Source organism: Protopterus annectens, chromosome 5.part0, assembly GCF_019279795.1.
Source record: "Protopterus annectens isolate FY-2018-M chromosome 5.part0, PAN1.0, whole genome shotgun sequence".
Classification (NCBI taxonomy): domain Eukaryota; kingdom Metazoa; phylum Chordata; order Ceratodontiformes; family Protopteridae; genus Protopterus; species Protopterus annectens.
Window position 1 is genome coordinate 1,065,038,000 of NC_056735.1, and position 27,068 is coordinate 1,065,065,067.

Below are 27,068 nucleotides of genomic sequence, written 5' to 3' on the forward strand. Positions count from 1 at the left end.
GAATTGGCACTTGTGTGTGTGTGTGTGTGTGTGTGTGTGTGTGTGTGTGTGTGTGTGTGTGTGTGTACAAAGAGCAATGCGTTTTAGGCTAGTCACATTCAGTACAATTCAAATGTCCTACTTTGGCAATCCTGCTGATGTCATTCACTGTGAAATACACCTTTGGGGAAGAAGCACTCCAGCAATCCCCATGGTACATCCTATAACAGAATTATGTTGTAGTGTGATATAGAACTCTGGTAGGGGTTCTATTCCCACACATGGTGATTGTGGACATTTTATGTGTGTTTTATGTCTGTGTAGGGAGCAAATCATTATAGGCTAGTCACACTCAGTACAATTCAAATACCCTTCGGTGGCAATCTTGCTGATGTCAATCACTGTGAAATACACCTTTGGGGAAGGCATACTCCAGTAATCTCCATGGCATGTCCTTTAATGGTGTAGCATTGTAGTGTAATATACTAGTTAGGTAGGAGCTCTTATCGCAGACATGACAGGTGTGTGTGTGTGTGTGTGTGTGTGTGTGTGTGTGTGTGTGTGTGTGTGTGTGTGTGTGTGTGTGTGTGTGTGTGTGTGTGTTTGTCATTCATATCCTGTGTGGTGGTAGTTGTGAGTGTGTAATAACTGGACTCAATGTGGAGCGGATTTTGTAAACTTCTTATATGGTGGGCCAAGTATATATCACAATGTCCAATGTACAGAGATAACATATGTGAAATAGCCGAGAGGCTGAGGTGCAAATCCATACCCCTAAATGTGAATCAATGTCAGCTGAACAACATTAGCAACCATTGTATTACCCAGGGAACACTCGCAACCCATGTCCCATACACACACACACACACACGCACTTGCCTAGGCAACAGATGCTATGTTGGTAGTACCCTGCATATTGCCCACTGATAGTAACCATGGTGTGATTGCAGTGAGCTACAGAGGGCATGGGACCCTGTCCATCAGTCCAATAGGCATGTACATTTCAACAGTGCACCTCCCACATGTTTCCCACTGGACACCTGCAACACCTGTGGTGCCATCAAATGTGACCCACAAAGGACATACCATGCCTGAAATACAAGCCCTGTATGGACAGATGCCACTGACACCAGGGAATACCAGTATATTGCTATTAATGTAGGTGCAGGGTCAACCTGTTGTCCACTAACAATTCCCACCACATGAGGCCAGGACTGGCACATCTGATGATAACACTCTGTGTACACAACATGGGCCAGACACCCCAGGTACAGTTCCACATGTCACTGTACATGCATGTGGGAGGTGTGCACATCCCAGATGCTGTCCATATCATGGACTAAAGAACACATACATGGCAAGCAATGCACAGCATTGGCCACATGCAATAGTCACCCAGCTGACTTGATGGTGAATACAATACCCACCTGTGTGGGCAACTCCAGACACTACACCCCTGAACCACATTGCAGACCATTGTCATGTGACCTGATTCTACTAAGGCATACACATCACCTAGCCTTATATAGCCATCTGGCACTGTTGACCACAACACACCCGTGAAGCAGTGCATCCATGCATGTCAGTACTGGCACCCGTGTCTGTGTGTGTATGGTGTATGATGGGTATGACCACATTGACAATCTCTACAACCCCCCCATTGGCATACTGAAGCATGCCATCTGATGTCAGACACCTCCACATACCCTTTGCACATATAACGTCCGTATGACCCCTGTGGTGCATGTGATACCTGCACAGTACTGTGTTGTGGCAATCCCACTAGTGATGAGTTGTATTCCTGGCCCTGCTAACTGTATCAATGTGTGTGCATCCCTGTGAGAGTGTGGCTGTGTAGACTTTGACACCTGTTCATGCGGACAGGCACTTGTACTACACCTACCACATAGCTACCATATCCCTGTTGCAGATGTCACTCACCATCATATATAAGTTCTGAGGGTTCCCCAACATGTAACCTATGTGGTGCATCCACTAACTGGATGGACATGTGATAGCACTACATAGTCATCAGGGGTTTGATACCCTGTATTGGCAGGTGTGTGACACAAACATGCTTAAGATTTACTCTCCCACCCCTCCCTGGCTTTTCTGTGCCTCTGTCTGCCTCTCCCTCTCCATCTCTGGTGGACGTGGAGACTTCCACCTGCATTGCTTAGGCAGCAGCATGTGTATTTTAAGTGATGCTCAGGATCATCTGATGGCCTCTGCACAAATTGCTGTGGTAACATTCCCATAGCCAATTTCATGGAAAGACACACCAGTATCTAGGAACATCATGTTGGTGTTGGGCCTTTCATTCACTGTGAGCAGGAACTCGATCTGTTTTTTTGGCAAACAGCATATCAGATGGATTGGGGATTTACCTCTAACAACATACACTGTGGAAACAGGCCAACACACAGTAGGGGGATGTGCCTGACCTGACTTCAGACTGTAAGTGCTGCTATACTGGATTAGTAATGTTGGTTTAACAGGGTGTGTGTGGATATGGCTGTCCTACATGTTTTCATACCTGCCATGTCAGTGCTATGTTTATGAGGGAACACCCATCTGTAAGGTCATCTGCAGACTGGCCAGTGTGTGGTGCCTTTTGTTTCAGGTGTTACTGACACAGCACCTATATGTGAACTGCAGAAGGTAGTGTGAGGATTGCAATCTGTAGATGGTGACAGCCGTGAGAGTTAATGACTTCATATCCCTCATAGGACATATGTTGCAACAAACCCAGTTACAACAGTAAATGTATGAGGTTATCACAGCAACATGTCAATATTGGCCCTATGTATGTGCCTCCAGCCACAACCCTGTCAACCTTTGTACATATGTCATGCAAAAAAGGGATGCATATGTGCTGTACACCATAATTAGTGACATTATATCTGATAACAAGCCAATGAGATATAGACTGCTACACATGTTATGTATAGTAGGGGTTATATTTGATGACATAATCTGGACATTCTGTGGTTATGTGTACAGTACTGAGGTCTGTGAACTTATCGTGATTGTCAGCAGTGTGTGTATTGTTAATTTGTACCTTGTCCTGTGTACAGACTGTATTAGATGTCATTGTTCTTAGTCCTGTTCTTTCTGATGTTACATGCTGCTCCACTGTATGTAACCTTATCGGCTGACATGCTTGTAGGGTCATACAAGCACATGTCCCATACCACAGACAGGCATTGGAGCACACTGTATAGCGGCCCAGTATTTGTATGGTTAGTGTGTTTGTGGCACATATAAGGTTGGTGTTGAACAGATAGTCCATATACTGTAATAATACGCTAGCATACCATAGGTGGTTGTGGCTGTGTTCACATTGTTTGTGGTTTTGCACTTTCACACAGGTGCATGTTATCCATGCTGTCACATGCCTGTAGAACATGCAATATATGCAGGTACATGTGCATTCCCCCATAGGAAATGTAGGCCAGTGTTGAGCCGGTCTGCCTGTAGCCTGCAGAGTGCTTTATTACATGCCTAGCAGCTTAGTGTATTGACCCAGTGAGATGTAATGTCCAGATACTTGCCAGATGTACTGCCGCTGGGCCACCATAACAGTCATATATGTCAGACAGAGCAGTGGGATGCTGTACAGGTGTATGTCAATATCTAGTGGGTAGTACGTGGCCATGACACCTCTGTACCAGCAGTTAGTATGTGGCAGGACAGGCAGGGATGTGTGAATGCATAACCTATGGGGGCACATGTATACCAGTAGTTACGTGTTCTACCCATCTACATGGCTGTTATCCACATTATCAGGATTGGTCCACATGTCTTGCACTAAGGGGTTATGTGTATACCTCTAGACTGTCCAGAGTGTGTCAGACTGTCCACATATATTGGCCAATATCCCTGCTGTAGCCTACAGGAGCATTACGTGTTAGCAGTGGTACTGTACTATGATGGCCTTCGAATGTCTGTCAGTAGCCAATGGCGTGCATGTTAAAAGCAGATGTGACTCCCACAAACCATGTCTATGAAGACACTCCCTATTACAGTAGCAATAGTCTACAAATACCTGACATCCCCTTGCACTACAAAGTTGGGACTATAGGGTAGGGCTAGACTCCATGTTCAGGACATATGGTGAGGATAATGTACATATGATTATCCAGATATCTATATAGACATACACATATACATATCAACATACATAGATGGATATGTATATGTACATAGCTATACAAGTAAACACCCAGATACATGCATATACTGAGCAATATATATCTACAGATAGAGAGACATATGCACATATACATATGGATATCTATATATATATAGTGACAGTAGTAGGTATATCAGAATAGATATGTATGCACATGTAATTATTGATATCTACATATATACCAACATAACTAGGCATATCTATACACATAGGATGTGCATACATATATAGCTATATATACATATATCTATATATACATATATGTATAGCTGTATATACATATATCTATACATACATATATGTATATGGGAGCGCTACAGAATCCTGAAAGCCCAAAGTCCTGAAGACCATCAGGGGTGAGCTGCCTTAAGGTATATGGATGTACATTACCATACAATCCACCTTGGTTAAATGCAGGCCTACTGCCACCTACCATACAGACAGTTCTGTTTGCCAGTGTGCTTGTGATGGTGTCAGTTGTGCCTTGTTATATAACATACATCCCATTGTGTCATCTGAGGTCTTTACCCCCTAGGGATTGTCTACAGGGTGTAGATAGAGGCTTCTGAACTATACATCTGCATTACTTACTGTTGATAGTTTGGTATCCTTTGGCCCAGTCTGCTTTACTATTGTACTACTTGTTGGCCTTGCCCAGGACAGCAACATTTGTTAACATTTCCAGACTACTGTATTAGCATAACTGTTTCACAGTTGCATTACTCAGTTTATGTGGATGTCCTTGTCTAAACCGTTATACCACATGGCATATACAACTGTAATAGTACACAAATAAATCTTTCCCATTTATGCAAACCTGTGTGTGGTGTTATATCCTTTGATTTCTCTGTGGGTATATGTTGCAGGTAATGATTATCATTTGTATGGGTGGCTCATACAGCCTCCAATTGGTAAGGTGGTAACTGTAGGAATAGTGGCTGTTCCATATTGTGTGCACCTACTACAAATGTATCTTACTATGCATATCTCTGCATGTGTATGTGTAGTTTTATATATATATATATATATATATATATATATATATATATATATATATATATATATATATATCTGTATCTGCATATGTGTGTCTGTGGACAATTATTCTAGGGATGCCCATGTCTTGTCAGGGCCTGGTTATGGGATCTGCAACACTTGGTAGTGTATTGCAGGGCGGACATGTTTGGCTGGGGTGGTATACCTATTCGTACAAGACGTATATTGTTTGGGGCCTTTCAACCCCATTAACGGTGCATGTGGACATATATGTTTTTGTTATTTACCCATTGTTATCTACAGCTGTATGTCCATATATACCTATATATATATATATATATATATATATATATATATATATATATATATATATATATATATATCTGCTTACATAAATATAACTATGTGCGTATATACCTACATAGCTATATATATCTGCTTACATATATATAACTTGCTGTATATATTTAGACATATAGATGTAGACATATATATCTATAGATGTAGGCATTTGTATGTATATATGTTTACATATATATATATATATATATATATATATATATATTTATATCTATATATATCTACATATATATATATATATATCTATCTACATATATAGGATATGTTTTATCTATTTAGATATATATATATATATATATATATATATATATATATATATATATATATATATATATATATATATATATATATATATATATACACAGACACATACATCTACATGTTGAAATACATTTCCTGCACTGTTGAATGAAAGGACTGAATGATATGTTTGTGAAAACATCAGGGTTGGGTATATCTGACAAGGCTTAGTGGTAAATCACTTTGGCTATGGTATGCAGGGTTCTGGGCTTGAATCTTGCAACGGCTCTTTATTTTGTTGCTGGGCAGAACAAGGGCTGTTGGATACAGAGTGATTGAGGCATTTTTGAGCAGTTGTAAGCGGGTTTGCACAGGTTTGCGTGGGTTTGCACGGACGTAAGCACTGCTAATTTTCGGTTACATTTTCTTATACTCAGTTAGCTTCTAAATTGCTTAACCAGTGTAGGCATTGCATATCCCCATGCAAACCGGCTGAAACCCACTTACTACAGCTTAAAAGTGCTTACTCATGCTTACCCCAGTGCTAATTTCTTTAAAAGAAACAAAAAAAGGGTTGATAAGAAAGTGGTGAAAAAGGGGCACAAAGAGGTTAAAGACAGTAAGGGAAATAGCTAGGGATGTGCAGGAAGGGTCTGGGGAAGGTCCATAGCTTCCCAGTTCTACTACAGCAACTGCTGTGCATATACACTAAATTTGGAGGTAGATTTGGACACTCAAACCCCTGAGAGAGGGGTGAGGACAACAATAATAAGTGGTGATGCCAATTAGACAAGATTCCATGTGTCCAGTGGACATGTGTGTGAAATGGATAGCTATGTATGGGGCGAGATTTTTGGGGGGAACAGATTGCCCCTTTGTTTCAGATGAGAGTGGAATGTTGGGGTGGGGTAGTGGGTATATTTGGGGAGATAGGTTGGGTAGGTTAACAGACAAGACAAACAAGATGCATACAGGGGTGGTATATGACACATGTGTTGGGTAAACACCTTTATGGGGAGGGGTGCTGGGAAATTGGAAGCCCATGAGCCCCCTAGTGGAAACAGTGGGACTGAGGTCCCCACCCATGGGCAGTCACCACTGCACCTTCAGACCCCCAATGGTGGCTGTGCTAGGGGCTGAGTCCCAGAGCCAGACTGACACTGTAGTTGTGACACATGGCTCTTGAGCTGGAGTAGAAGATCACCAAGCTGCTGGTTGAGCTCTCTATGCAACATGACCCCAACCTGTTGACGGGTGACAGGTTCCTGTACATGCCCACTCCTGGGGGGTGAGCCCCATCCCCAGAGGTGGTTCCAACCAAAGGTGGTGCAGGACCAATGGACAGGGAGGTCCTGGGTTGGGCCCCAGACATGCTGGTGCCCGGTGTCACGGCCAGCTGAGGTTGGACAGGTGGGTCCACTGGGACAAGCCTTCCCAAATGTGCTATAGTGTTTAGATTTCATCATCCTATGTGGGTTAGTTATAGTCAACACATTCTAGAGTTAGGTATAACAGCATGCATAGATATTCCCATTAACCCAGACACCAGATATGGAAAAGTTGCATAGCAAACAGAACACATTCATATATGGGACCACAGTTGTAATAAGAACAGTATGCAAGTACATTGATGGCACCATGCCACCAGTGTTGGAATATTTCATTATAGTACATGCATGGGAGCAATTAATATATTTATCCAACAATTGGACATTATCAGAACATAGGTGTCATTACATACAAGTTGGGGTGGGTATGTTGATTATTGTTGGAGATATGGTGGGGGGAGAGAAATATGTCAATTAACAACTAGTATATTCCTGCAGTCCACATTACTGTACTAGACAGTGCTGTTATCTGTACCTTACAAGTCTTACTACACTACCCTGTAGCCTTAGTTTGGACAGTGATATGGCTGTCATCATCATTATACATGAACTGGTTGTACCTGCAGTATACACCTCTTACCTGGTATACCTGTGGAGGGAATGTTTATTAACACTAACTGTTTCTACACATACTCCCAGATTCCAGGTTGATGTTGTGCACATAACTATCCAACTCTTTCTGCACAGACTCTGGCCATGTGTTGACCACATGCAGGTGTGCTGGGACATATCTAGACTATTGGCCTCTTCAACCTTTAGTGACCTGACACACACATATACATGCTTTCCTACACAATTATATTATGTAGCACAGTGTGAGTGACAGTGATCAGTGATACGTTATTATTCAGAGAAACTGCAACACTCACAATTTTCTGCAATACCAGAGTGAGCAGTACCAGTACAGGTTATTATGGACTTTATTTCTCAGCACCGTGTTCGTATCCGACGTACCTGTGGGAGCAATGTTTGTTAGCACTACCTGACTGTTGCCGCACAAACTTCCATATTACACATTAGTATTATGCACATACATCTCACTCTGTTACTGTACACACTCTGGTCACAGCTTGACAACATGGGGGTGTAGATAAAACATACTTGGCTTATTACTCTCCTAACAGTTTCGGAGGTTGCTACAGTGACAGGTTTGTTCTCATAGATGTTTGACAATCACTTGTATTCCTTGTTTGCTGGCTAATCATCTGGGATGATCCCACAGACTTACCAGGGGGACAGGCAGCAGATATGGGCCCGTATACTGGACATTCTGGCCACATTTGTACAGTTGTGGGGACTGATTCTGTATGCAGCCTGCTTCCACTCCCAGGATTCAGACCATGGCTGTGTCTGCTACAACTTAAACACAATGTCCATCACAGTTGTGTCTGCTATATAGATATTGCTGTATATCTCCTATCTGCTTTCTGTCTTATTGATCCCCTGTAATTTTGCATTCTGACCTTGTATTACAGCACTCTTATACAGATTTCCTAGACAGTTATATGTTGTAAGACAGTGTGGGTGACAGTAATGTGTAATTCCTCATTATTCAGAGCAACTGCATCAGTCGTACTGCCATACAATACCAATGTAAACAGTACCAGTACTGGGTATCATTCTTGTATTTCTGAGCACAGTGTTGGTATCTGACAGACTTGTGGGAGAAATATTTATTAGCACTACCTGAAAGTTCCCACACACAGTACCAGATTCCACATTAATATTATGCACATACATCTCACTCTGTTTCTGTACACACTCTGATCACAGCTTGACAAGTTAGGGTGTAGATGGGACATACATGGCTTCTTAGTCTCATAAGGTATTGGGGAGTTGCTAATGTGCCAGCTTTGTTCTCTAGGATGTGGGTCAATTGGTTGTATTTCATTTTTGATGCCTATATGTCTGGGATCATCCCACAGATTTCCCGGGGGGATAGGTTGATAGGCAACAGATATGGGCCACTTTACTGGACATTCTGGACATATCTGTATAGTTGTGGGGTATGATTCTGTTTGCAGAGTACTACCACTGGCAGGATTTGAACCATGGCTGTGTGTGTTAAAAAAAACTGTTCACATCTCGGTTGCATGTGCTATTGGGTTTTGTTGTCTGCATTTTCCCTGTTTACTGTCTATGTGTCTCTCAGTTATACTAATTGGCCTCTGGGGATTACACCTGTCATATACAGGCATTCCTACACATTCAAATATACAGGCATTCCTACACATTCCATTTGTGGTGCAAGGTGTGGGTAACAGTGCTTAATACAACTGTACTATTACATGATTGTGAATCTGCATTGCCATATGATACCGGAGCATGCACATACAGTCCAGCAGTTAGGCCTTTATTGTCAGGCTATTACATTTTTATTGACATACAAACTATATGAGACTATTCCTGCCATATTCTTTAGTGTATGCAGTACTTGTCTTGAACAATACAGGTTTTATACAGGCAATTAATTTACTACTACTTTCAGTTTTATTTCCTATGACAGTAAATGCATGAGTATTACTGAGCTGCCTCACATTGCAACCTCGCCAGGTGACTGATGTGGGCCTCCTGGTTCACAGCCTGCTCCATTGCAGCTGTGGGGGACATAAGAGGAATATTTAGCCATACCTATCCATGATATATCTGAGCTGGCAATTATTACACACATAGTGGGGTGTTACTTACAACTGGAATATCCCCTGACACTCTAGCCTTTTGGATCCACTCCTCCAAGAGGTCCTCCTTATTCCACTTCTGGTTGGCATAGTGATGCCTGACCTGCTCACCAGTTTGAGTTATGCCTGTGGCACTGGTGAGGTCATGGGCAAGACAGTCCCAGGCCTCCGCCTTATATTGGGAGCCCTGGTACTGGCCCTGCAGTAGTCTCTGATCATGGTCTTTGACAAGGAATCCTGCCATGACTTTGGACTCCTGGATGCACCAGTGCTGTGCCTGAAAACACACACCTTCTCCCCTTACTGCCATTGTGCCTGCAAGGGGAAGCTACAACCAGTTATGAGATGTATTCCCACCTCTTGGGCTTAAGTAGGGACAATTTCTCACACTTTTCCATGAGTGAATGGTTTTGAAAAGGCTAGGCTATGGGCAAACCTGCTTACCTAGGGTTGGCATTGTTTAAAGGGGTATAACACTGGGCACATTGAGTTAGCTGGCCTACACATTGCTTACACCTCTTAAGCTGGCCTGTGCAATGTATGGCGTTGCTTACATTAGACTTTGCATTATCATTCCTTTTTGGCATTGAGTTATTATTCATTACACCTTATATGTATGCCTGGTATCCATGATTTATGTGTACGTACACTGTATGGGGTCCTTGTGTATTATTGGGTAGTTCAACACTCTATTACAATTACACCTGACTTCTGGCCTTACTGCTGTACTCCTGTTCATGTATTTATGTTATGTAGTTTGTTAAGGCACATATGCGTGTATACTGATTCCTTTCACAGGTTCAGTTTGGTTTTACTATGGTGAAGACTTGTTTGCTGATACCTCATTTTTCTGTACTTTTCTTGGCTTGGTGGTTAACTACTGTGACTATGGTGTATACGGTCTTGGGTTCGAGACCTGCATGGCTGTTTATTTTGTTGCTGGGCAGAACAAGGGCCATTGGATACAGAGTGATTAAGGCACTTTTGAGCAGTTGTAAGCAGGTTTGCATGGGATTGCAAGAGGATAAGCAATGCTAACCTCCTGTTACATATGCTTACAGAGAGTTAGCTTGAAAATTGCTTAACCTGTGTGCACATTGCTTACCCCCATGCAAACGGGGTTAAACTCACTTATTTGTGCTTAAATATTCTTACTACTGCTTATTGGTTTAAACCTGCTTACTAGTGCTTTATTCATTATGACACTGACACCTCACATGTGCATTTACTGCAGTACTCCAGTTCATAAATATATATTATTTAGTGGGTTATGCAACATAAATATTAGTCATAACATGCTTTGCTATGGAAAATAGAATGCACTGTAGTGGGACTCGAACCGGGAATGCCTGCTCATTAGGCGAATACCCTGCCCACTACACTACTGCTATGCTGTTTCAGTTCCATATATCTTCCTTGTTATCCTCTTCAACCATTTAAGCTGCATTAACCGTAGCTAAGCGATGGGCACATCCGCACACCTACGGTTAGCTTTAATTGGATTTTAAAATAAAAAATAAAGGGTTTGTTCATTTTATTGGTGATTACTTGCTGTTTTGGGTGGCCATGGTGGTGCAGCGGTTACAGTTGCCACCTCACAGCAAGAGGTTCTCCGGTTCATTCCTCAGCTGGGGTGCCTTCTGTGTGCAGTCTGCATGTCCTCCCTGTGGTTGCGTAGGTTTCCTCCGGGTGCTCCGGTTTCCTCCCACATCCCAAAGACATGCTGTAGGTGGACTGGACACTCTAAATTGGCCCTAGGTGTGAGTGTGTGACTTCTGTGGAAGGTTGGGCACCAGGCTGGCAACTCAACACTGTAAAACTTTACTGCCAATCATGAGCGGACGGGTGATCCACTGTGGTGACCCCTAACCAGCAAAAGCTGAAAGAAAAAGAAGAAGACTTGCCGTTGTACACGATGGGGACAGTTGGTGGAGATATGCAGACACCTATGAGTGGTCTCATTCATTTCTTACCCCTTTCTACTGTTCTTCATTGTGGGGGCATATATATTCTGAGAGTTTTACTCTCAGACATGCCCCCTGCACTCTTACATGCTCTGTGTAACATTAGGAGCTCAGGCAGCGCACCTCATTACTATGCATGGTGCACTGCCGTCCTGCTCCTAAACGGCTGCCTCCATACAGATTTAAGCTAGTCTTGCATGGAGGAATAGTAAATCTGGGGGTGAGTCTTTCACATACACACACACACACACACACACACACACACACACACACACACACACACACACACACACACACACACACACACACACACACACACACACACACACAGACAAAATCAAAAGTACCTTTAAAAACACACATAATTGCACTCTGTTAATAATATCATCCATTAAAAGGTTCATATCTCCATACCTCTAAACTGTCCAGATTTTTGCAGAATATCCAGATTCCTTGCCTTGTGTTTTTTTTTTTTGGTCTCCTCCTCATAAAGTTTGTGGTTTGCTGGCAATTCATTGGGGGTTGAAATCATTAAATAACGAGTTACATTTAATTTTCAAACTGTATCATGCCTCTCAACTAATCAGGGAAAACACCTCAACAGAGTCAGGGACAAATCCAAAAGTAATCAGGGAAAATAAGGGACAATTTTAAAATGTAAATACTATTAACTTGAGTCATTGACAAAACAAGAGGATGTGAACTGATATACCTTTTCTGAAGTAAAATGTCTATCCCCAGGATTCACTAATCCTCTGTGTAAGACTAAATTAGTCTTACACGGAAACTGCAGCCTAAGAGTAAGATGTCAGCATGCCATGCTTATTCATGGGGGCGCTCTGCCTCAACTCTGAGGCTAACACGGAGCATGCACGAGTGCAGGGGGTGTGTTGGACTGCCAAGCAGTCCAAAAATCCACACCCCTGCAAGTTTCTCAATTGGGAAATGTCAACTGACATGAGAGAGTACGCTCAAATGTGTACGTACCCAACACTACACTCCCCCACATTCTAAACCCCTGTACAATTATAAAATGTAAAACTTTAAAATTTTTATTATTATTCCCGATATAGCTGCCCGTATTTGCATGTGTTTGCATGGGTTTGCCCATTGCTTAGCTACAGTTAGCAGTTTAGACATTGAAGAGGATAATAAGAAACATATATGCAAATTAAGCCAAATAGCATCGTGGTAGAGCCTTCGCACAAAGAGGAGGCATTCCCACTTCGAGTCCCACCACTCCCCTTTCTATTTTCTGTTGGAAATCTGTATATAAAAATAATTCCTGACATTTATCTTTTAAATTTTAGTAAAAAGCATTGAAATGGCCTATGTAGTAGTGAACGATATTTTATATATATATAAGAAGGTGAAATGGTTATGCATACTGATGAATGTATAAGTAACGTATCTTAAGCTATGTGAAGCACTGCTAAGGAAAATTTTCCAGTATTAAGCACATTTAAGTATAATTGCTCATAGCTTAGCACTGCTTCAACTAGCGCAATGGCTTTGCGCGTAGCTGCACATCATGCCAACTAGCACAAACAAAACATGTTTGCGCACAGCTGCGCACCGCGCTAACTAGGCAACATCGGGCAACTTCGAGCAACGTAGAGCACCATAGAGCAACGTTGGGCAAAGTTGAGCAAAGTCAACTAAACACAGCCACACCTCCTAACTGGTCTGGCCAGTAGTAAAATAAAAAGCAATGACAGGCCTCGAACCCGGGATACTTTGCACCATAATCACAGTACTAAACCACTAAGCCATGACAGCTTTTCATATGCATGCACTTTCAACACACACATACAGATCAATGGAATTTTACCCATTGCTAAGCAGATGTGCTTTCAGCTGAGATTTTTCAAAACCGGCCAATCACAAATAAGTGCAGGAAATAAGGCATATTTAAGCTCCATAGGCGGGAATACTTGCCATAACTGGTTGTAGCTTCCATCTGTAGTCAGCATGGCCGGTGTTGGAGAGGGTTCTCGATTTCGAACGCAATGTTGGGGCATTGAGGAGTCAAAAGTAATGGTTTGGCTCCTCGTCCATAATCATGATGAGAGACTCTTGCAGGGCCAGTTCCAGGACACCGAATACAAAGCAGAAGCCTGAAATCATCTAGCGCATGATCTCACCAGTGCCACAGGCGTCCCTTGGACTGGTGAGCAGGTCAGACACCACTACTCAGACCTGAAGAGACACAAGGAGGACCGACTGAACCAGTGAATACAGGAGGCCCGTGGGATGGAAAATGCCCCACTACTGAGTAGGTAGCCATGGAATGAAGTATGTAAGAATTGCTATTGTAGTCTATATTATGGATAGGTATGTCTCAATATCACTTTATTTACTTCACAGCTGCAGGTGTCCGTGCTACAAATCAGCAAGCCTATGCAGATAGGCTGCTAAGGCTGTGCCACCAGGCAGGTTAGTAATTATTCTGCATGTATTGTTATATAAAATAAGTGAGAGAGCCTGAAAAAAAGTGTTATAGCCCAATAATAAAGGTATAATAAGTCTTGAATAACTTCTCTGCATGTACTGATATAAAATAAGTGAGAGAGCCTGAAAAAGAGTGTTGTAACCCATTAATAAAGGTATAATAAGTCTTGAATAATTTCTCTGCATGTACTGTTATATAAAATAAATGAGAGAGCCTGAAAAAGAGTGTTGTAACCCATTAATAAAGGTATAATACATCTTGAATAAGTCTTCTGCATGCACTGTTATATCAAATAAATGAGAGAGCCTCTAGAAAAGTGTGTTATGTAATTAATAAAGGTATTATTCCTGGAGTGTGTCCATGTCACTTTCTTTGATATGTTGTTGTACTCTTGCATTATAGAAATAGTACTGTTGTATTAAGCCGTGTCAACTCGCACATGGATAGGCCCATACAAAGTGGATGAAGGGAGTGCCAGTAGCTGTTAAGCATATATACAGTCCTCAACTGTTGGTTCATGCCCAGCATGTACAGGTTAATCTGGCACATGAGTAGCTTGGTATTGTGTTCCCCAGAAATGTCTTTGTGCTGGCAGAAATGTAGGGAGCTGTTAACATATAACTGATAATTTCACCTAAACATATCTGTATAAGTATAGGAAAGTAGAGTTGTCAGTGTACCATCTCAGCAATAGTGTGTCTGAGCAAATCACAAAATATGTAGCAGTAACATTGCATCCTGGACAGTTTGTTTGTCAGATACAGCCCATGTATGCAAAGATCTAGCAAAACCCATTTCCCAATTTATAGACAATTGGATAGTGTAATAATACATGTAGGAGACATATAACTGCAGTTAACAGGAATGTAGTGTAAACTAGAAGGATATATAAGTTGTTAATGGAGCTATCGTTTTCCATCCTACTGTATGTGCATACAAAATGCAATTCCACACCTCAATGGGTATGTCTAATCTCAAAACATTTGTTGGGACATATGTCCTATTGGTTTATAAATATCTGCATTTATTTCGACGCATGTGCCCTGTTCAAATACCACAATATTGGTGGCCTGTTGCCATCAATTAAACCTGCATGCTGTTGTAATGTCCACTGTTGTTCTATATATGTATGTGTCATGCTTGCTGTTCAACTGTTGGAACTCTGGTGTGTTGGGTTAATGGGAATACTTCTGCATGCTGTTATAACTAATTGGGAATGCTGTTGACTGTTACTAACCCATATTTTCATTTAATCCTCCTAAACATAGAACGTATGGGAAGGCCGGTCCCAGCGGACCCACCTGTCCCACCTGTCCCACCTCAGCTGGCGATGGCACCTGGCACCAGCAGGTCCAGTGCACAGCCTAGAACCTCCTCCTCTGTTGGCCATGTGCCACCTTTGGGTGGAAGCGCTGCAGGGGATGGGGCTCATCCCTTCCATGCAAGCGTGGGCAGAGGAGGGCCACCTATCACCCTCCGAATGGTTCAGGCTGTGGTGCGTAGGGAGATCGAACGTTCTGTCACTGATCCTGTATGCCAGCTTGAGGCATGAGTGGCACGACTCACAGGTGAGCCTGCCCCTCCTATGCAGCCCCCAGCACAGCCACCCTCTGGGCTGTGAAGGTGCAGTGGTGACTGCCCATGGGTGGGGATCTCAGTTCCACTGTTGCCATCTGTGGGCTCATGGGCTTGCGATTTCCAAACATCCTTCCCTGTCAATGGTGTTCACCCACCACATGTGTCATATTCCACCCCTGTATGCGTCTTGTTTGTCTTGTTCATAGGTTCATAGGTTCATACTAGGCTATCTGCCCAAGGGCATTTATAAGTCTAGCCCATAGTTATGTGGCTTCGCCACCTTTAGTTTGAATAAAACTATGCCTATTATTTTGCTGTGCCTCTGTCAAGCAGTGACACTGAAGTAATCCCTGGGGTATATCTGCGATCTCCCACCCATTGGTCAAGATTCCTCTTGAACAAGGCCAGCGAGGTGCTCTGCCTCACATGTACCGGGATTTTGTTCCACAGCATAGGGAGTCTCTGGGTGATGAATCTGTCCCTCCAGCACATTCTATTAATAACCGTGTCAAGGTTTAAGTCTCCCGCCCTTGTGGTTCTGAGGGATCTAGATTTTTTGAGGTGAAGCATATTCATCAAATCTCGGTTTGACATGGCCTTATATATCAGGCACAGCTCACCTCTGAGCAAGCGGTATGAGACTGAATAGAGCTGGAGTTCTTTCAGTTGGGCAGCATAAGACATATTTTTGAGACCCTTTATCCTTTTGGTGAGGAACTTTTGGGGCCTTTCCAGCTGCTGCAGGTGTCGGGTCAGATACATTCCAAATGGGGCATTGTACTCAATCATAGGTCTAATGAGTGATGAGTACAGGGGGACAATGACCTCCCTTGATCTAGATGTGAATCCCTTCATGATCAGGTGGGCAATGTAGAAGGTTTTCCTAACTACTTTAGCAACATGAGTGTCAAGCGAACGAAGGCTACTGTCAACCTGGGTCCCCAGATCCCTGATGACTTCTTCTGTGCTCAGTGGATTGCCACCTATATGGTAGCTAGGGGTAACCTTGTTTTCGAAGGGTCGAAGGGTATGACTATGCATTTCTTGGCGTTTAACTTAGGCCATGGCTCTGGCACCAGTTATCCGTTCTGTGAGGCCCTTCTGAAGGATATCTGTGTCAGATGTGTTTCGACTATGGCGCCCAGTTTGCTGTCATCTGCAAACTTTGTCAGCCATAACCCTCCTGTGTTTGCTTGTACTTCAGAAAAGTAGATGCCGAACAAGAGTGGACCCAGGACTGAGCCCTGTGGGACACCACTTGTGACAGGCTTTGAGTCTGACATGGCTCCAGCAACTCTGACCCTGTGGGTTCTGTCACTTAGCCAGTTTGCAACCCATCTTGTGATGTATGGGTTTAAATTCAAGCTGATGAGTTTTTCGATGATACCTGAGTGGGGTATTGTGTCAAAGGCCTTTGCCAGGTCGAGGTAGGCTGTATGGACTGCCTTTCCCTCATCAATGGCCTTGGTGACTGTCTTGAAAAAGTCAGCCAAGTTTAAAAGGCATGATCTGCCTTTGACAAAGCCAAACTGGGTTGGATCCAAAGTCTGCAAGTTCCCTATGTCTTTATTTATGAGTTCCATTATGATCCTCTCCATGGCTTTGCAGATAAGGCTTGTCAAGCTAATGGAACGGTAATTTCCAGGGTGGAGGCACCGCCCTTGTGAAGTGGGACCACAGTGGCCGTCGCCACTTCTTGGGTACGTATCCTGAGGTGAGGCTAAGATTAAACAGCTGTCCTAACTGCGGGTTTAATTCCTCATTGAGTTCATGGAGCACACAGCGGGGACACCATCCGGTCCCATGGATGCTGTGTTTTTGCCTTGGAGAGCAGTTCTCACCTGGGCATTGGAGATGTTTGGGGGCTACAATCCTCTGGTATAGATATCTCTCCTTTGGGGAGGGAGAAGTTTGCACTGAACCTGTCAGCCAGTATGTTGGCAATGTGTGTAGGTTCAGTAATCTTCACATCATTTTGAACTAATTCTGAGCATATCTGGGAGTTTCCTCCTAGGTTTCTAACATAGCTAAAGAAGGCCTTATGATTGTCTTTTGAGTCCTTGGATTTTCTCTCAAAATTTGCCTTGGATTATTTTATGAGAGCTCTTAGTTTTTACTTATAATGATCAAAGGTGTCTTACCTTTCAAGGATTTTGCTCTATCTTGTAGTAGCTTCCTCCTTTTGTTGTAGAGCTTGTTTATGGCTGGGGTCCACCAGACTGGACGCTTGCCTTTGGTACAAAGAGTCTTAGTTTTGTTTGGGATTGCCTGATCCATGCAGTCCTGCAGGTGCTGGTAGAAGGCATTTGTAAGTGATTCAGCGGTTTGAGTAATGTTTACCTCTGGCTCAGGGGCCTTAAAGGAGACCACACTAGTTTTTAGAAGTGTGAAGTCGGCTTTGAGAAGTTTTTCACTGTGGTCTTTTTTTAGGTGGGGGCGGGATGAGGACCTCCAGCGAGATTAGTTTATGATCTGATCTCACCAGTGAGGGTATACTTCGGTGTTGAACATTGTGATCCCATGTTCATGATGATGAGATCAAGTATGTTTTCTCCTCTTGTGGGGATGGTGACTAGTTGTTCCATGGCATTTGAGTTTATGAACTCCAGGAACCTTTGGGCTAGGCGTTTGGGCTTGAGTAGTGTTCCCAGTCTATATTAGGGTAGTTGAAGTCACCTAGTATGATGGTGTTTGGAGATACATTTATCCCCTCAATGTTTTCAGGAAGGCCATGTGAGGTTCCTGAGTTTGAGAGGGTGGCCTGTAACATGCTACAAATTGCAGAGCAGTCTTGCCTATGGTTAATTGCACCTGGATGGTCTCCGATGCATCGTGCGTTGCCACCAACCTTGAGGTGTGGGTGTCCTTTATGAATATGGACACCCCCTTCTTGGTGTTGTCCGGATTTTGGGGCCAGAGCATGATATGAGGTGAAACCTGATAGTGCTGGGGTGCTCTCAGGAGCCTTGAACCAGGTTTCTGTCACAGCACAGACATCGATGTTCTCCATACTGAGAAGGGCGTGCATCTTGAGATTGAGACTTCTGGCATTGAGCAGCATAACCTTTAGTTTTTTCCTTTTTGTGTTCTAGGGTGGTAGGTTTAGAATTTGAGCCTTGCCTAAAAAGGCACTATGGGGGGTGCAAGAGCCTTTGCCAATATCCGGAAGCCTAGGGGTGACAGGTGCAAGCGTCCCTTGAGAAGCAGCGTGGCTTGTCCAGCATGTCATCCCAGGCAGACAGACATTGGATCCCCTTTGAATGACACCAGAATTTAAGCCAATTATTAAAGCTGATCATCTTATCACTGTATTGTGGCATCATTCTAGGTGAAGGTAGGATACTGCTCAAGGTCAGGGTCATACCTGCCTGGGCTACATAGTCAGAGAGCTCCTCAATGTTTCTTTTCATGTAGTCCAAGGAGGTACGTCTCAGGTCGTTGACACCAGCGTGGACAATGACTGAGTCATACTTGTACCTGCTGTTGAGAGACCTGAGTGCTTGCGTTATGTGGCGGATTCTAGCGCCCGACAGGCAGCTTACTGTGACCTTCTCCTTACTCAGTCTGGTGAGCGGGACGTCAGTGCGTCTGACTATGGAGTCACCTATGACAAGTATGTTTGGTGTTGTATTTGGCCTTAAGGGCAGTGACTGCTTTGCACACTGATTTTGTTGTTTATGTGTTGTTTGTGTGGTGTATTGAGTTTGCAGTTGCTTGGGTGTCTGCTTTGGAGGCCTCTGCTGTTTAGGTAAATTTTTACTCAGAGCCTCCGAGTATGTCTTAGTGTGTTTATGTGTTTGATTCAGTGGTGTGGTTGAGTTATGTGAGACTGGTATTGTGGTGTGTGTAGTTGCCTTCTCCTCCTGCCTGGTCTTGCCAGTCCTGAGTTGAGAGAGTTCAGCCTCCAACCTGGCTAAATAGCTGCATCTCTCACAAGTGTTAGTGTTACGTGGGAGGAGGAGAGGGTTGTCCGTGTACATGAGGCAATTGTAACATTGTCTCAGAATTCCCTGATTCACCAACTGGGCAGGAGAGGACGCCAGCATCTGACCCTTCGACATGCTAGAAAGAATTATGAGTTGGTATGAGACAGAAAAGTACCTACTTCCCCTACCCCACATTCCACTCTCACCTAAAAAAAAAGGGGACAATCTGCTCCCAAAAAAAATTATGCCCCATACATAGCTGCCCATTTTGCACACATGTCTGCTGGACACATAAACTGATATTTAATTGGCAGTACAACATACTTTGTTGTCCTCACCCCTCTCTCAGGGGTGGAAGGTTTCATATTTCCCTCCAAAATTATTACATATGCACAGTTGTTGCTGTAAAAGAAATGGGCAGCTATAGTCCTTCCCTATACCCGTCCTGCACATCCTGAGCTGTTCTCCCTACTGTCTTTCTTTCTTTGTGCCCCTTTTTCACCACTTTCCTATCTCCCCATTTTCTTTTCTTTCAAAGAAATGAGCGCGAGGGTTAGTGGGAGTAAGCACTTTTAAGCAGGTTTGCGCGAGTGTGCACTTGTGTGCGCTTAGCTAAGTATTGCTAAGCTTTGTGCAAACACACACAAACCCGCTTACAACTGCTTAAAAGTGCCTTAGTCACCCTGCATGTGAGGGCCCTTGTTCTGCTCAGCAGCAAAATAAAACACCTCTGTCAGTCTCGAACCCCGGATATTGGACACACTAGACTGCATGAAATATCACTAAGCCACAGTAGATATACAGCAGGTTGTTGCTGAAATAGATATATCATGCATCAGAATGAGTGAATGTAAAGGAAAGATAGGAATGCCATAACACAAAACCTGTTCTGTGGAACTTTACCAGCAGTTGCTGTGGAATTGCATTACATGACTGTGTTAAGAGAAGCAGCCATTCTAGCAGTACATAATGTTACAGCAGCACTTTACAACCCCCACACAGTATCATAGCAGGACAAACAGCGGCATATCTGATTCGGGCAGAAAAAGAGGTTAGTGTTCCCCTCTACTCATCACTCATAAAACCCATTATAGAGTACAATGCCCCTTTTGGTATGTACCTCACAAGACATCTACAGCAACTGGAAAGGCCACAGACATACCTCACAAAGAGTATTACCAGTCTCAAACAGATGCCCTATGCAGACCATGTCACAAAACCACAGCTAGACTGTGTTGCATACTGCCTACCCAGAGGTGACCTCTGCCTAACATACAAAGCTATGTCAAACCCAGAGCTGTTGGACATGCTCCACATAAACAGATCACAATTCCTACGAGCTGCATGCTCTAGGGACCTAAACCTTGCCACCTCAATAAACAGAACATGCTGGAGGGATAGATTCCTATCTCAGAGACATCCCATACTCTGGAACAAACTACCTATCAATAGCAAACAAAGCTCCTTATTAGCACTCACCATGAATAATCCTGATGATTCGATGGGAGATAGGAAATATACCCAGGAATCACCTCTGTGGCTCTGCTTGACAGGGGCACATGAAATTAAATTACTTGGGTGTCAAAGGCCAGGGTACCATCTGGCTAGGCTTCTATAGGCTCTAGGGCCAATAGCCTATTACCTACCTATGAGCCGATACACACCCACATGTACTTGTTGCAATAATTGCTATGTGAGGTTGACTGAGTGTGATGGTGAATGTGTCAAAGTTGTGTATATGTGGGATAGCTTAGTGTGAAACTGTTTCTGTCATGGTATTTTGTGTCTTAGCTCTAATCCCAGCAAAAGATGTGTATGCTATGGCTAGGCAGAAAAGCAGTATGGCACATGGTCTGACGTAGTCCCTTGGTGTTAACTGGGGTGTGCCATTGTAGGCTAAAGCAGTAGATGTGTGCTTATTGATTGGTACTGCTGGTGAATCCAAATCCCATATGAACTGTAGTACTACCTGAAGCTGTAGGCCTAAACAGCACAGTATGGTGTATGTCCACATTGCTTGGAACCACTGTTTTGTGTGTTTCCTGTAGGCCTCACAGATTACATAACTCTGGCATAAGGTTTTGTAAGTACTGACACACAGTACTGTATGGTACACAGGTAAAGCTCATCTGGGTTGCCATACCTTTGTGTCTTGTATGTATGTCTGATGTGTGTGTGGGTATGCCTGTAACATGCCTTCAGTCATATGTGTGTTACAGGTTATAAGTGCGTATCTAGCAACATGTATAGTCCAGTACAGCAGTATGCCACCTATATTCACGAATGTGCACATATGTTAGGTAGGGATTTGCCATCAACAACTAGTGTGGTATACTGGTAATACTGTAACTGGATGTTACAGTCATTGCAATGGATGACATATTTCTTTATGCATTAGTTGATATATACCTCTTGTAGCTAGGTGGTGCATTGTGTTGCATACAGTGTTCCATGTACTGTTGTATAGTCTTACATACTGGTTTCTCTTTGTTGCTGTGCAGAACATGGTTTAATATATAGAGTGTGCCAGGCACTGTCAGGCAGTTGTGGGTTGAGCACTGACATGTGGTATTGAAAGTGTGCATCCTCTGACAGCCAATAGTTTGCAATATATGGCAGTTCAGTGATATCTGTACTGTAGAATGTTAAGTGTGCCACATGACTTGCTCACACATATTGTTTCATTGTCTTCCAGGGTCATGGCCCACCATCGCAACCCAACCTATAGTCCTGCTAAGGATGAAATAATAATAACCAGTCTGGTTCAGCGCTACACCCTGCTTTTCTCAAGAACCATCCAGGACCAGCATGAGCGGACTGCACTGTGGCAAGATGTAGTCCGTAAGGTAAATGACATAGGCATGTATAACCGGACATATGAGCAGGTATGCCATCACTGCAGTGATTTACTTAGACATGTCCAGCAGTGTGCGTCTGATGACCGTAGACAACAGCTTGCCACAGGTGGTGGGGTTGTCATCCATCCCCCCCTCACCAGAGTGGAGGAGCTGCTCCTGAGCCTGGTGGCTCCTGGCTAACAACAACAACAGCAGACATGTATCATCATGGAGGTCGGAGCCACCCAGCAACTTCACACGGATAGTGCAGGTAACATGGCATATCTGTAGACTACTGTTACCTCTACTGGTAGATCATGCATATGTGAGATGTGTACTGTGTAGTTAGAAGATGTGGAGCCTGGTGTTGTGCAATACTGATAATTTGGAACATAATCTGTAGGCCTGTGACTGTCAACCATTGTACTACTGTAAGACTGCAAACCCACAGTAGCAATGCCACAGTTGATGCCACTGATAAACTGTCTCAAATCCTTGTAGGTCCCTCTGGTGTGACAGTAAGGCAGCAGACCCATGCTGGTGAGTGTGTTCTACATTTAATATTGCAAATAAAATGTGCATGTCATAGGTGAGGTGTAGGCCATGTACACATGTAACACACCTATGCATAATGCATGCTAAGCATGTTTGCTGTGAGACTATGCACATCTCAGTAACATGAGTAGCTGCCTCAAACACATGCAATACACAGAGCATCCCAAACAATTGTGGCTACACTGTAGTGGACATTGGATAGGCAGAGTCAATAAACATGCACTCAACATACACAACTTTGTCATACACAGTACATGTTAATATGCTACACATGGTGTATTCAGACACCCGCTGTAAGGTCACACTCCAGTATTCCAAATTTCATCCACACAGCACACACAATATACCTGAGGGGTAGAGGCCTATCATGGGGCGGTGTGACACTCTTCAACACACAACACATTTATGTTAGGCAATGCTCCCTATTGGGCACCTTACAAACCCATGTAACAACTAGCTGTGAAATGGTGAATGTAGCCATGGTACTGCAGTTCAGGTACAGCATGATAGGTGCCGGTCTGGCACACATTAGTAGCCTTGAGTGACCACATGATGCTGCATGATGATGGCTCATGGTACTACACCCCATCCAGTTACAGTAACCACAGTACTACACATAGCATTTATTGCTATACACCTCAATGTTGTGTGTGTGCAAACATATGCACCTATACACAATATGCTTAGCAATCACCATTTGCACAAAGTGGCACATATATGTCTTGTAATGCTATTGAGTGTATAGGTCATATGACACACATTGGGTATGTGTGATGTTTAATGTTGCAGTTGTGTTGCAGCATGCCATATCATGGCTGGCACTGGCATGTCCACAATATGTTCTACACTCACCATAACCACTGTTTAATGGCTATGTTGAGCAATGGTATTCCATCAGGTATACATGCACCACTCATCCTGTGTGTATACATAGCATGCATGAGCTAAACTTGTGTCCACAGTTTTCTGCTAAAGACACAGAAGCTCTAATCAGAAATGGATATCTAAGTGACACACAGATACACATCCAGCCATGGTATGTATACCTGTGAGTGATATTGCACAGGACATTGAAGGGCTTTTAATACTTGCACAGCAATGTTGTGTCCATGTACACATTGCATTCCAGGGTGAGGCCAATCACTGAACAACAACACACATGCATCAAAGTCATGTATACTGTTATTAGCAAGGACTGTCTACACTCGCACTGCATGCTGTTGAGCAACACACTTCCTGCATGCTCACACGTGTGATATGACTGTTTGGCTTGTGATACTGTACCACACCATCAACCGCTATTGAGTATGTTCTGGATTGCTGGTGGTGTGTGTGTGTGTGTGTGTGTGTGTGTGTGTGTGTGTGTGTGTGTGTGTGTGTGTGTGTGTGTGTGTGTGTGTGTGTGTGTGTGTCTGCTTTAGTGAGGAGTGTATTTGTGTGCATGTGTGCATGTGTTCATGTGTGCATGTGTGCATGTGTGCATGTGTTCATGTGTTTATGTGTGCATGTGTTCATGTGTGCATGTGTGCATGTGTTCTGACATCATCTACAGGTCGTAAAGTGTTTCCTGTCTTTCTTTCACAGGTGCTGAGGTTGGGCTGGTTCACTGCAGCAGGGAACCTGATGTCACTGACACATATAGTGATAATGAGGACAGGTGTGTTGAGGCACAGGTATGTTTGCCAGGGTCTGTTGTTGGGCCACCAGTCGACAGTACACAAGTGTCCACCTCATCCATGCACACAGTCATACTGCCAATACATCCATCACCAATGCCCTTAGCTGAGGGACAGTGTACAGTCGGCATTGGCCAGGACAGTGTGGCATCTATGGCACATGCATCCTGACACAGCAGCCATACCCAGATGTCTGGAAGGGTACCACATAGGCAGATGTCCAGGGGTTCTTGTCGGAGCACTGCTGGTCATCATGCCCCTGGCAGATGTGCCACAGGTCTTAAGGGTGGGAAGATGGTATAATGGTTAAGGTGTTTGCCTTACAAGCAGAAGGTGCAGGGTTTGATTCTCACATGGGGTAACTGGCTAATCTTAAAATGGCCTGCAAAGGCAGTTAGCCTAGTACCAGCCTATGAATCTATGAATCTATGACTAACCTCACGCATGTTCCAGGCTGTCATGGAGGCACAGACATGTATGGAATGGTACACCAGACAGGGACTAAGGGCACAGAGGGCACATAACACCACTTTAAATGACAATATCCATGACCTAGCAGGTGCCATCCGTAATTACACTGAGGTCACTGATAGACATTGGGGTGAGACATTAGATGTCCTCTGCAATGTCATGTCCATGTGTCAGGACAGTGCGGGACAGTTGAGATGTCGACGTTGTCATATGCCAGCAACATCAGCAGCTGGCAGTCACCACAGACATCCCTCAAGTCACAGCCACTCACGTAGTGCCAGTACCAGCCGCCACAATGTTGGGGGTGGGCTGTCCATAGACCATCCTTGAAGACCACATGCATGTGGCTCTGGCCAGTCCCAGCAGGGACCTGGGTCCAGTGTACATATGTCTACCTCTGAGGATAGTACCCAGTCTGGCTTAGTACCTGATACTGTCAGTAGCACCCCTGCCAGGTACAGGTATCGTATCCATGGCCAGAGACGGTGATTTGTAAAGCCTGGTAGGTACAGTCTGTGGCTGTCCCAAAAATCCCTGTATATGGCAGACACATGGTGGAACTGTGTGCATGCAGACACACACACACACATAAACCAGACACCTAGGGCTAACACATACCCACACACATTACATCAACATTGGTCCATAGCAGTAGTCTTGGCCCTCACACACACACACACACACACACACACACACACACACACACACACACACACACACACACACACACACACACACACACACACACACACACACACACACACACACACACACATATACATGTTGATTGTATGGCTCAATGTAGGCCTCTGGCAAACCAACAACACACCCTGTGCATATGATAAACCTGTGCCACTTCCTGTCATCTGTAACATTGATGCAGGAACAGGCTAACATGGTGCTGATGCACAGGGTGACTTTGTAGCAATAAAGCAATGTTAGCATGTTGTCAGCAGTAAAGTGTAATGATATCCTTGAAGGTGTAGCTGAGTAAGCATGATGCATTAAAGCTATGATTGTCAATGTAGTATTGTTTACAGCAGTGTTAATTCCAGTACTGTATTGTCCACTCATGTGCCACTTGGCTCATGTGTGTAGTATTGGCAGCATGTGTTAGAGAGTGGACAGTACATGTGGGATGTGTGCAGCACAGATTTGCAGGTGTACATTTGTGAACATGGTGGAGGTGCACTGTCTGCATGTACTTGCATAGTGGACACATGGGCAGGGTGACATGCCCTATATTACACAGTGTTAACACTCCATAGTTTCTATTGGTGGCCAGTATGCATTGTACTACACACATTTTGGAACTTGGGTACACATGTGTGTATGACATAGTTTGACATTGTGCTGTGGGTGATACTGTTATTATCTGTCATTGGTTTGCATTCTGGTAGTATACATAACCTCAACAGCCTGACCATAAACAATCATTAGATGATGTCTTGACAACTGACATACAGATGTAGGACACACAGTAATATTTGGATCCTTCAGGTACTATACTATGCCAGTAACCAGTGGTATTCACCTGCACCCATTCCTGGGACCACTCCTGTTTGGCATATAGCTTTCTTAGGTACAAGCAAACACAGTAGGGATATGTCAGTCCACGTCTAGAAATGCATACTGTGGCCTATAATGCATTCTGCAGATGACACACACATCCTCCACAAGGGTATCATACAGACAGATACCTGTTGTCAAACCCATGCTGTAAAGCTATAAGCCAACTAAAGCATAGTCATCCACCTTTACAAAACATAGTAT